This window comes from Columba livia, chromosome 15 (genome assembly GCF_036013475.1).
Source record: "Columba livia isolate bColLiv1 breed racing homer chromosome 15, bColLiv1.pat.W.v2, whole genome shotgun sequence".
Taxonomy (NCBI): Eukaryota; Metazoa; Chordata; class Aves; order Columbiformes; family Columbidae; genus Columba; species Columba livia.
Genome location: NC_088616.1, coordinates 6,498,278 through 6,511,227, shown reverse-complemented (window position 1 = coordinate 6,511,227; position 12,950 = coordinate 6,498,278). Strand labels below are relative to the sequence as shown.

General features: G+C 41.1%; 2 long non-coding RNA genes across 3 annotated transcripts in view; one reads left to right on the top strand and one right to left on the bottom strand.

Annotated features, from left to right (window-relative positions):
- The window catches only part of LOC135575493 (uncharacterized), a 313,802-nt gene that overhangs the window by 146,353 nt on the left and 154,499 nt on the right, over positions 1–12,950 (bottom strand). The window lies entirely within an intron of this gene.
- LOC135575473 (uncharacterized) lies at positions 7,422–10,508 on the top strand. Its single transcript, XR_010466298.1, has 2 exons — positions 7,422–7,802; positions 10,178–10,508. It is a non-coding gene; the product is annotated as an uncharacterized LOC135575473 (long non-coding RNA).

The following is a 12,950-nucleotide window of genomic DNA, read 5'->3' as shown; positions in this document are numbered from 1 at the left end:
ACCGCACTGATTATGTCTGTGGCAGCTATTCTTGACCCAACCAACAGTGACAGTCATCAAACCGCGGTACCCAGAGCGCTGCAAGCTGTGCGAGCTAACCCGAGACATCATTAATTCTAAACACCAGAGCTTTCACCCAGATACTGGAGTTCAGAGAAGCTTAAAAACAAATCCCTTCGGTGGGTTGAAATTCTGTATGCTGTTCGTATTAACCTCACCAACAGTATTTGGGACTTGTTTCTCTAGCTAAACAGGTTAAATGCAAGAATCGAAGTGCCAGTGTCTTCCATTGGGTTGCTCAAAATTGGACACCAGGTTCAGTCAATAGTTTTAGATGGACAGAAATCAAACTAATTGAGAGACTAGCTGTTTTTTAATTTTTATCACTTTTAACACAATAGGATAGAGGAACAAAGTAGCCGTGAATGCCATGGACTGGGTGATTTGTCCAGCCAGGATCTGAAAGCATACACATGTTCAGTAAAATGTACGAAAAAAACCAACACAGTATGAAAAGAGCTCTTGCTGCCTAATCCTGTCAAGTCTTTGGGAGACTTTAACTATGCAGAGGGGTCCTGGGATCTGGATTTCTGGGAAGTTACTGCACAAGATAAAATCAAAGAGGTGTCCCATGGGATTACCGTAATTCAAACTCACATTGTAGCTTAACGAAGGACTTGTTCCCTGAAGAGCTCATGAACCTTATGCAGCTGTGGACACAGCAAGTATTTAGATTATGGACAAAGTACCATGGAAGTGTACCATACATTTTTTTCTCAGTTTGTGTTTCTAAAGGCAGCTACTAAACATGCTAAGAGTCCATGGCTGAGTCCTGTGTAAACATTCATCAGTAATTTCATGAACTCATTTTCCTCTCAGGCATAAAGAAAGTAATCAGATCTTCTGTAGAGCTCAGTATATTTTGTTTGACAGACTGTCCTGAAACACTGGCAATAAGTATGAGCTAAACAATATTAAACTCCCAGGGTGACATTTCAGACCATGCAGGACATACTGGCTACCCCAGCAGTTTAATCTTTGACTTTTTATTTAAATAAGTACACATCCTGAACTGTTTCAAAAATCTGGCTGGTTGGGCTGGGAGTAGAACCAAGGATTCAGTACAGAAACATCTTAGCCAAATTCAGACAAATGCCTTGAAAAATTTCAACAAATATTCATTGTCATAATGCTTTCCCCAAAATTTTTGGGGTGTTGCTTTCCAGTAGCAAGTATTTTAGTTTTGGATAGTCTTGAAATGTTATTTACATTTAAGTTGATTTTTCAAAATGTAAAAACTTGTGTTGCCTTAGCAATATAATCTCATGCTGTATTATTGTTATGATTTCTGCATTCTTATTTATTTGTCCACAGCAGCAGAGCTAAGAAATTTTTGCTTGCTCACTCTCCTTTTAAGAAATTTTACTAGTTAATAAATAAAGCTTACCCTTGTTCCAGAGGTTTGTCCCTCAATAGTTACTATTCTCTTTCTGACTCAAAGACCAGCTGCAATGAAAACAATGCCCTCTCGTTCCTCCTAGCACTTAAAAAGGTTTATAGATCTCCAGCCTCCTACAACTCAGCAGAAAACTGCTCGCACTTGACAGTCTTCAGAAATCAGCATTGTTTCCATCCTCACTAAAACTGTCAGCCACACAAGGTCAGGAAATGAGGAGAGCTGATGTCACCTGAATCATTCCTACCTCTGCCTAGACCTCTCGCCACGCTCCTGTCTTCCAGAGAAAGCTGGTATATACCCAAGAGTAAAAGTCTTTGAAGTCTTTTAAAACTGTCATAAAATAGTTTCTGGAAACTGTTTGGAGAACTACAAAGAACTCAAACCCTTCAAAACTGTAAGCTCATGAATACTTTCTTACCATAGTTGTCAAACTGCAATAGTGTTTTGCAGGGGGCTCATGAATATGAGCACGTCAGCAGTAGCCTCTAATAGGTATTTTTATTTTTTGGTATAATTCTACAAGGACAGCAATAATGAATCCTTTCAAACTATCTAGACTCTATCTATTAGTCATGCCAATTAAAAATCACCATGTAAGTCTGCAAGACAGCTCAGAAGAAACAGTTTGCTCTCTGAACACTGTGGCATGTGCTCTTAAAAACAATGCCCATAAGATAAGAGGAAAATGATTTCCACCATATGCCTTTGATACAGAAACATTGTTTCTTTTCTATTTTAAAAACTTAAAAGCTGTGCATGACAGAATACAAGCAAAAGGCTTTTAGTGAACCAAGGTACTTTCTCCAAAGCTTGTAGGTACTTGAGATGACCTCATGGACATGAATAATAGTTCCAAGACAACCAGGCGGTTGTAATTAAACGGATACTTGCATACCAGGGTACACCAGAAATCAGAATTCAGTTATAGGTCATATCCATAACATCAGACACATATATCCATGATATGTATGTATATTAAACTTGTCCCCATCCTGCCAGCAGCATCATTATTCACATTAAATCCTAAGCTTATCCTCACTAAGTCCTCACGTTCACAGGTTTTCAAAAATGGGGTGTTGCTTGCCATTTCACAGTTAGACGTGGTGTCGCTGTTGGGCGCGTTCGTGTGCTGTGTGTGTATCTTTTGGTTAATGTGGTAACAGTGAATATGAAACAAAGCAATGGGCTGGTCTGGCTGGTGCAAATCAACGTGGCTCCACTAACCCTGGCACTGGCTGAAGAGTCTTTTGCAGACAGAGGCGAGCTCCTTGCGCCTGAGCCGCAAGTTGGCTGGCCGTAAGCCAGCCCTAAACAGGGAGCTATTTGGCTGTACGAATGTGGTGCCAAGACTGAGCTTATACAGATGAGCTTTTTCTCAGCAAGGCCTATTGGGCTGGATTTAGCATCATGCTAAGCATGCTAACATGCGGAACTTGTACCAAACATCTGGTCTGATCTGGCATCCCTGAAATCTACAGAACTTTCCCGTTATCTTTACTTTTGCCAAATCAAATCCATATTGAGTCAGATTCTCTCTTCATTCAAACCAATGGGAGTTTTTGAACTGATTTTAGTTCCGATAGGTTTAAAATTCTTTTTTTCTTTGGTCAGCTACACTGCTCCTCTCCCTGCTCTAAGCAGATCGCTTAGCAATACAGCGTTCACCCTTTTCTTAATGATAATGTTAAAAAAAATCAATGGCTCAATTAACAATCAGGAATGGAGCTTCCAGGTAACAAGCACCATGATCAATAACTTATGTTCAGTGAAATTAAAAGCACTTGTTAAGTCAAGTGTTAAAAGCTGCACACACTTAGTATGGGAATATCAGTCACGAGCAGTTTGGCAGTTTAACTTGAGAAAATCAGTAAGTACAAAGTTCCCATACTATGTTCCACACCAATGAGTAACTAATGAAGCATAAATATTCACACAAATTCATTTCTGTAATAAATTCTCAAATCCCCTAATACACAGCAGTAGTGCTGAGTTGACATAAGCTTTCACTTTTGTTCTGAGTTACACTTCTGAAATGTGAATCCAAAATGAAGTTGGCAAAACCAAATTCAAAGCTTGCACAAAGGTGGATCCCAGTGGTTTGAAGTGCACAATGGCCTCACTGCTATGAATGACAAAATTTTCCACCAGCGTAAAGGGACGAGCTAAGATTTCTTCCAACAAATTTCTCTGAGGCCACCAAAATAGCCTCAAACCAAATAAAATGCGTTTATCTTATGGAACAGGTGAAAACAAGGGTTCACATAGCATAAGTAAGTGATGTTTGAGTCCTTTGAAAGAGTTACGAACATACATTGCAATATCAAAATCAAGAAACCTGTACAAATATAATCCAACTTATCCTGCTATAATACTATATATTCCTACCACATTTTATAAGATGGCGGTTAAAGGAAAGATTTTTCAAAGGCATAAAGGACAGTGAGATGTTTAACTCTCAGTGGAAGCCTGGGTAAATCAGATGTCTCATTCTCATTTATGCAATCTAAAATCTCCTGCTTAACTTTTATACATCTGCTCTCAATAGAGCTTTTCTTCGAGAAGAGAACATTTAGAGCAATGTCAAAACTGACTCCTACATCAAGCTTGTGACAAAATTCATCTCATGGTCAATAGCCTTGTTTTTAGAGCTCCACTGATAACAGAGATGATTTAGCAGCATACTCCTACTCTGGGAATAGCCAAATTGAAGGCTGCTCCTCCGATTATATTGAACTGCTTCTACTCAAAGTAGGGAATATTCACAGGATAATTTATGTTTGTTCAAAAGTTTTAAAAATAAATAAAATAAATGAAAAGAAATATTTGCATGCCTCATTTTGCATATCAAGGACTCTTTCTTATTGCAGTCTGAGTTATATACCGTATCCTTTTCCAAATAGCACAGAAGTCCTGTGCGGCCCGAATTCCTTAAGCAGCCATAGAGAAAATGTGTGTGGTGGGTGGGTGATGGGATGCCAGGATGATTCTCTTCTTTTAATGAGCTGCCCCTTTCTTCAGTGTATTATGATCATATCCTGAGCATTGCTGACTGCACTTTGATAGGTACCTAATCAACGAAATCAATCATCTGAAATTGTGCAGACAGTTTTTCATCTCCATCAAAAATCATCTTCCTACAGAGCTCCATTAATCTCTTCATTACTGTTTAACTCAAAAAGAAACTTCTGTTGCAAAAGACAGCAGACTTTGGTTTTAAATTATAATTAAAGCTGTGCAGTGTTCTCTTTAAGGAAACAACTAAGGCTGCAGCAAGTATTTGGTTTTTCAGGGCAATTTTCCCATGCAAAATTCACCAGTGCACCTTAGCTACACATGGGAAGAAGATGAGCAACTGATAAATTTGAGGGTAAATAACCCTATTTGCTAATAGAAGATGACCTTACCCTTTCACCTTGCTCACAAGAGAGCACATTCTCATCCCTCATGACCAACCTGTTTGTCTTGAGTGAACCAGAAGGCTAGCGCTAACCGCTCCCAGCCAGGCTGGCGGGCAGACCTGCAGCAGCACAGGCAGAGGGGTGGAAAGCTGCCTCTCCATGAGCTGCAGAGAGTTTTTAGGGTAGGGAGCAAAGACTCCTGCTTCTAAAAGCACTTGTATAGCTCCCTCCCCAGCAGGTCCTCACAGCCTCGCCTCAACCCCAAATAAACTTCTGCCTCCACCTCTGTTGCAGGAACACTTCAAGCCCCTATTGCCCTGGCCATTTTGCTCCAATCCCCCTGGTGTCTCATCTTCCCCCCTGCCTTCACCTTCCTCACCAGAATCAGGCAGAGGATATTTCCCAGTGTGGGTGTAGTGCGAGTATAAACAGCGTGAAAATGGCACAGCTGGGCACTAACAATACATTTATGCTGACTGGTGTGCTGCTGTTACCACACTGGAAGGAATGGGGAGACTGTTTTCCCTGAGTACATCCTGGCATGCTTAAATAGAGAAAGTGTTTGGAAAATATATAGTAAAAGACCCAGAAAACAGCATAGCTAATGCAAAGACTGAAAGAGCAGCAGGAAACTTGCCAACAGCAGGGGACAAAACCTCTGCTCATGGTTACTGTAATCCAGCACAAATCTGTGCTGCTGCCCAGTGGCCTCTCATCACAGCCACTTTCTCTTTGAACCATACCTAAGTTGTCCTGTATGTCACAGGAAATTATCCAGACAAAGGAACTCCCTCCAAAAATCAAGATCCCTTAACTGACCTAGCTGAGAGAGGTATTTTCTTTTACCCCAAATTAACACTCACAGAAATGCTGCCTGCTGTGAAGATTTGCTATGGTGTGGGCAACCACCCATGGGACCAGTTCTGACTGCAGTGACTCTGGAAAGACAGTATATCACACAAGAGGAAAAAACAGCCTTGTGAGATGGTTTCAGCAGCGGGTTCAGCAGTCGTTTGCCTTGGGAACAGCACTGATGCTTCCTCCCATGCTCCTGCTAACACAGAAATGGGAGTGCAGCTGCAGGTATTACCTGCCCTTCCTGTTTTCAGAAGTGTGTGACAATATGTGAGCTGCATGACTCTCCACACTAAATATTTAAAAAAAGTTAAACCATTGAACAAACAAAGAAAAATACTATTAAAGAAGTGAAGCCTTATTCACAGTAACAGGATCTGACAGTATTATCTTTCATTAACTCTTTCACAGCACTTTCTTTTTGAACCTGGGACCAATGAGGGGATGTTGGACATTAGTACATCTGATGGTGAGTTGCAGGAGCAAAACAAACAAACAAACAAGGTTTCAAGGACCATTGCTGTTTTGTGAAATAGAGAACTGCCCTGAGCAAATCCTTGTTCAGTTTTGTTGATTTGGCCCAACCAGAACTACTCAACTAGGGACAGAAATTTATTCAACCAAGTTCCATATTCAGGGCTATATAGACCAGGGATCACTAGCCCAATCCTTTCTAAGCTTAGAAGTTATCAACCCAAGACCAGGTTTATAAACACTTGGGAACAAACAACAAACTGACTATGTTAATTCTCTACCATCATGATCAACAAAGTTAAGCCAGGCACAGCTTTTGTGTATCAAGATAAGGACAGGATCTGCACTTCAGAGCTATCGCACACATGGTAACTTGGACTGACTTTGACGGTACATTTCAGTAGTCAGCATCTATTCATGTAGATGATAATACCTGCACCAAAACTGTTTGTGCTTTCCCAGATTTGAGAAACCTCCAGGGACTAAATCTCTCAAATGAGCACTTCTATGGAAGCAAGAGAGATGTTATTTCACAGTCAGGTCATTTCAAGCTCCTCCTAATTGCACTTTTGAAAGATTTCTCACAATTGTTTCTGTTTAACTTACAAGGTCTTGGGAAGCTCTGATTCCTCTCTCTTCCTATCTGTATGGCCCCGGAGAGCAGAAATGTTATTCAGATATTTTATGTATTCATATCCATGGTTCTCCCAGGAAATGCGAGGGAAAGCTAGCAGATTAAATCTGGGCAATATTGGACCTTTCTATGGTCTTTTGTACTGCCTGCCTTTCAAACAGCACCTAGTAGACATAATTCCAGTTTTCAAAAATCACAGCTGCTTTTTGGGCTTGTCAACACAAGATGGCATATACTTTACACACATCTGACAAGCATGACGGATAGCAGAAAGCAAGTAAGATTTTTTTTGTATTAGTTTCATGCTGCCTCCTTACAAAAGAGTCTGACTGGTGTTGTATTATTGGTGCTCTGTTAGAAACTGGATTAACAAAATGCATTTGAAACCCAGGGAAGTCCCAGGCTCAAACAGGTCACTTTCCGCAGGGCCTTCCCCCACCCCTTTGCAGGACAGTCCCAGGCTGCTAGCACAACAACCTCCTCCACGTACCCGGAGAGTGAACAAACACCATTCCTGGCAAACCCCTAATGTCACAGAAACAAATCAGGATGTCAGTGCAGGAAATTGGGACCCAAGTGTAGGAGCCATAAATCTGTCCCATCCTGATTGAATGAGCTGTGCCCTGAAGGATTGCAGGGCGCTGAACGGCTTTTCCTTGTCGACCAGCCAATGCGGTCTGGGGGGGCAGAGTTATTGAGAGGTGAAGCCCAGTGAAGAAAGGAGATGAAAACTCTGGGTCTGGACCAGATGAGGAAAGAAATCAAGTAATTGGACAGGGTGGTATATCATGCAATTTGATATACTTCGAGTTGTTATTTTTGAATTATGCAAATGTGCTACAGAAAGGTTTACAGAAGGAGAACAACTTCCTTTCACTGGCAGAGTTAAGCAGAATTGGCTAAACAGTGAAGTCTCCAGAAAGACGGTGTGGCAAGGCAGCTGGGAGTTAAAACAACAGCTACATTTTTTACTACAGAAGAGGTATTGTTTATTTTAAGCTACTGTTTGGTAACTAATGGTTCACAGAATGACAAAACTGCTTAATAACAAAGAGCTTCTAGGATATCTCCTGAAATATTTAGTGAGGAATGCATGTAGAGTGCGGATATCTGTTCTGGCGTGGGTAGTCAGAGCTGATTATTTATTTAGAGAGAGGAGTGGGAAAAGCAATTTGGATCTGTAGGAGAAAATGAGACTTGGGCTTCAAAACCCTTGAATCACTTTTTGAAAATAAGGCTTAAGTATCTATGTCACATAAGGCAAAGACAGACATACTTGTGCAGCCCTGGCATTTCTAAAGCTGTTGCCGACCGCCTGCATGAACACTCCCAGTGTCTTTCAGGGCAAAGTCAGGCATCTTATTTTAAACTTTTTTCTTAAGTGGCTCAACCTAATCCGGTCTGACAATCTGCTACGGTGGCATAGCTAATAGGGATTGAAAGAAACAGCAGGGGGTTGTAATGTCTTAAACAAATGCATCTGTTCCCAAACTGAGGGACAGTATTTGCATGTGATATTATTAGTTTGAAAAAATGATCCTATATTCTTCCTTTGTGAGGACTACAAATTTTGGGGTTGATATTTTGTGCTATATGCAGCCTGTTTGAGCGATGCTTGGCTATTCAGATTCTTCTTCCACAAAAATATGGAAGAGGAATGCAAGAGATGTTCTTTTTACAAACTGGAGGAACTTACTGCTTTGTCTGAAATCTTGTATAAGATTACCGATGTCCGATGGAGAAAATACACAGTCTTCACATGTTTTCACAGCAGGGTAAAATCTGCACAATGAGCTGAGAAAACAGTTGAGACAGAAAGATTCTTGAACAGCCTATTTCCAGGTAGGGCAGAGGATGTTTTTTCTGGTCTTGGGAAATCCCCAAGGCTCGGTGTGCTCCAGGTGAGCATGGGTGGCCCCTGGCGCGGCACTGGACAGAGCCAGCCTGTTCGCTCCTCAGCGGCTCCCAGACAGGCTCTGCCAGCACCAGGCTCGCCCCAGAGGCACCGAGCCCTTCCCTGCACCCACCGCATGGTGCTGGGGCAGGAACAGCACCTGAGCCCTGGCAACCTGGGCTCTGCTGCTGGCTCAGCTCACAGAGCAGGTACAGCATCGGGCACCTTCCCAGATGCCTGGGCAGTGCAGGATGCAATGATCAGCATGATGAAAGAAGAGAAAGGTAACAGGGGGGCTGTCAGGAGCACTTCGGAGCACGGCAAGCTACTATTGTTCAAAATATTGTCCTACAAGGAAATATGTCTGGAAGCTCAAACTTGTTTTCGCTACAGGTAGTGGGAATTTTTGCTGTTGACTTAACTGAGAAAGGGATGCAGATTTTAGTAAAGCAAAAGGAATATCGTTTGGCCAAGTATTCAAACTGCTGTGTAATAATTTGCTTATATTTAATGGAGTGTGGAACGGTCTGATAATTAAATCAGATTTATTGAGTCTCCAAAAGCGAGACAATTCATGGAAGCAGCTGAATTTTCACCAATGCCACTGAAGTTCATGTGAGTTTTTTCCTACCAGCTCACTCTCTCACTGCATGGCTCCTCCCAGGCATGTCTGCTCTGGAAAATGAATCTGAACAGGGCAACCTTTGGGCTCCCAGGAGTTGAATTTCTCCATTTCCAGAGAGCCAGGTGCTCGTGAAAGTGCTGTCTGGGAGACAGAGTGGATTCAGTAGTTGATCAGTAAGCCAAGCAATATAAACAGCATCTCAGAGCCCTTAAACTCAAAAAAAGCAATGTCTTAAAGATCTGAAGCTGGTGCACCTCAGAATTCCTAGTCTCCTGGACTGCTTACCAGAGAAAGAAGTTTCTTGGGCCTTCTGGGTAATGCTGGAGAATAGAAAAGCACAGGAACCTGGGACCTTGCTCTCCAAGAAGTGCTGAGACTAAGATGTTATTTGCATGACACATTGATGCCAAGGTCAAGAAGCTTATGCTTAGAGATGAATTGAATAAATAACAATATTTAACACTTACATGACACTTCACAAGCATTCCATAGTTGCAATATTCTTGTTAGTCTATGCTTATCAACACCGACTCTTTGTTGTATACTAAATGCATATGTTGTTGAGTGCCAGCTAAAGCCAACAAGCACAGAGCTGCTACTGCTGCCTATTTCAACAGTTGCACCAGCAGGATGTGTGATAATGCTTTGCCACCAGCGTCTCATGAAGACCTATCTGGCTGTACCAATTATTTTCCTAGGTTAAAAATAATGTATTGTCTTTGACCAGTTTACTCAACACAAGCCAATTACTGAGCATAATAGTAACATTTCTGCAATCAACCCAGTGGTTCATTTTCTACTCTTATGTCGGTAAATCTCTTCTCCTCCTCATATACAGGTACTATGAGGAAATGGAAATTTAGAAAGCAAAAGCCTATGTTTTCAAAGGACAACATGCAGAAGCATCTTTGTGCACAGTTTCTGCCTTGCTCAGGGAAACTGAAGTCTTGTGAAGTACCTGCTAAAGCTTCAACACTCTGAAGGTGCGGTGGGATGAAAGTGTGGCGGACCTGAGCACTACAGCATCTGAAATGAAAAGATGGTGTTCCCTGCTTTGGCTGTTTTTCTGTTTTTACCCTCTTTTCCACACTTCCAACCAAAGATGTGGACATCTATTTCAGGCATTCATTTCTAGTTATTTTATTATTAAAAAGACACCGAATGCCGTGGATTGTTGTTTACTCTCATACATTTTTAACGAAACATATATGCAATTTTCTTGTTTCGAACAGTGGAACAGAAGATTTGAAAGGATGAGTGTGTGTGCAAGGGAAAAAGAGAACAGGCAGAACGATCCCTCAAGGCCAAAGGACTCTTCCACTGAGCAAATAGATATTATCTTTGAAAAATAGGCCTTACACCAAGACATTTTTATGTTACTTTGGCAGAATAAAGGGTTCTCCACACAAAAAATTGGACTCCAGAGAATAAATCCTACAAAAAGGGTGCTGGCAATTGATGTAACAATGCCTGAAGATCTCCTCCAGCTTTGCAGGAGCTGGATTGAAATGAGATCTGAAGGTGCCTATTGAGCTATGGCTTTTCTTTTCTTCTTACCCTGGTAGTGACATTACAGCAAAGGGGCAAAATCATGTGACAAGCACCGAGATATCAAAGTAGAAAAAAAGCCTGTCTGGTTTATCATGTCCATGTTTAAATCCCAGAATAACATTTGGATTTGCCATTTGTTGCTCTTTGACACCAGTGGATACTTTTAGAATTATTTTGTTTAATATAACTATAAAAATGTCCAGGAAAAACAACCGAGGTATTTAACAATTGTTAGAAAACCGCATTTCCTCACTATTGGTCTTGCTTATTCTGTTTAAAAAACAACACACATGTTCTACAAGGTGTTTTTTTCCTCTCCTCTAATTCACTAGTAGCTCAGAATAAATCTCTTCCCTTCAATTAGTTCCAGGACTGAACACACTGATACAGCAGTTTGTTTTGCATTCATTAAAAAAGAAAAGAAAAAAAATAAGTTGGATTAAAGGATTCTGTCATGACTTTTAGAAGCTTCATTCACAGTAAGTACCAAGCAAATCCAAAATGCTTTTCTGCCTCAACTAACCTCAATTAGCTACTGCTCGATTCTGATATAAATGTATGATGAAGAGAGGAACTGGAAGGTTAAAGTGGACTCAGCCCAACCTGCATACAGCCACCAATTTGGATGAAATAAAAACCTCCTTCAATATGGAAGTTACAAATAAAATCAACAAAACTGCAAATGTTACTTTGATCTTTTTCTGTCATGATCTAATTATTAAAACACAGGCTCTGATTCCTGCCTTAGTTACATGGATTCATACCAGCAGTAGCACCACTTGTTTTAAATGAAGACCTGAAGCACATCCCACAGTTCCTCCCTGAATTATGCCATGTTTTGTTTATACAATATGTTGCTTATTTTCCTACAACATAGAATTGGAGAAAAGCACCAACTTTTACTATTCTGCAGCTTTAAAAGAGATACTAAGCTCCTCAGAGCAGCAGAAAATGTCTATCCGTCACTGCACGGAGCTGTGCCTGAGCTAAGCAGTCCTGCAAGGAAGCAAGACAAATGACCGAGGGTTGGTGTCCATGAAAACACGGCTCTCCCTTGTAATTTGGTAATTTTTTTTCCTTCCTGTCATAGAGCTGCAAGATGAAAGGGGGGTTTTGGAATCAACTTTTCTTGGTGGTCACCAATGATATATTCCCTTTTTGGAGGAGCTGAAGTCACTGGGGGCTGTGCATTGAACACAACAAGCACAGTGCAATATATTCCCTGAAAAATCAGGCCCTGAATATCTCCAGCTGGGAACATAAAGTTGGTTGTTATTTCAGTTTTGGTCTCAGTGCCAAGTACCTCTCTTCCCTGTGCATCATGCCTATGTCACCTACTCCAGTCAGCCTCTTCCAAACATGAGGCCAAAACTAATGGGTGATAACTTGCCTCATCTTCTGTCCAAGCCCCATCTCAGCCCTGGGCTCCACAAGCACTGGGGATGATCACATCAGATTTAAAAATTGTTAGGGTTTTAGATATGGTGGCCATTTCCAGTGTGCTTGATCTTAACTATATATCTTAGGATGGTTATATTAATAAGTCTCCTTTTCCAGCCACAGCCTTTGCTATATACATATTTTTTTCTTACAGAAAACTGTAAGAGCATGTGTGTGTTTGTGGGTGGGAGGGGGCAGTAGCAATGTGTGTGCCTGGTTTCCAAGAATTTTCTTTTTTTAAGATTCTGAAGTTCAGCTTTTGGATTTTAAAAGAACCTTTTTTGAGATGTGAAGGGAACTTTTCAATCACTTCACCTTCCTCTTCCTAAAACATCTCCAGGTTATTTCTTCTATGTAAGAGTCACATCAAAACTTTCCCTGAACCTCTCCAGAGTACTTTACTCAGAAGAGCAACTATCAGATCAGAAAGTACTTCTGTTTATTAGTTCAATCTCCTTCATTAGATTTCCTCTATCGTGTGTTTTCCCACACAAACAGTGATAAAAGAGAAATCTGCTAAAATCCACTGACAGCTGCGGCTGTGATAGACTTTTCCTTAATCCGATTAGCTACCGCCTCCCTTTTCGCACCAGTTTCCGTAAGCAGTTCCCATATTACAC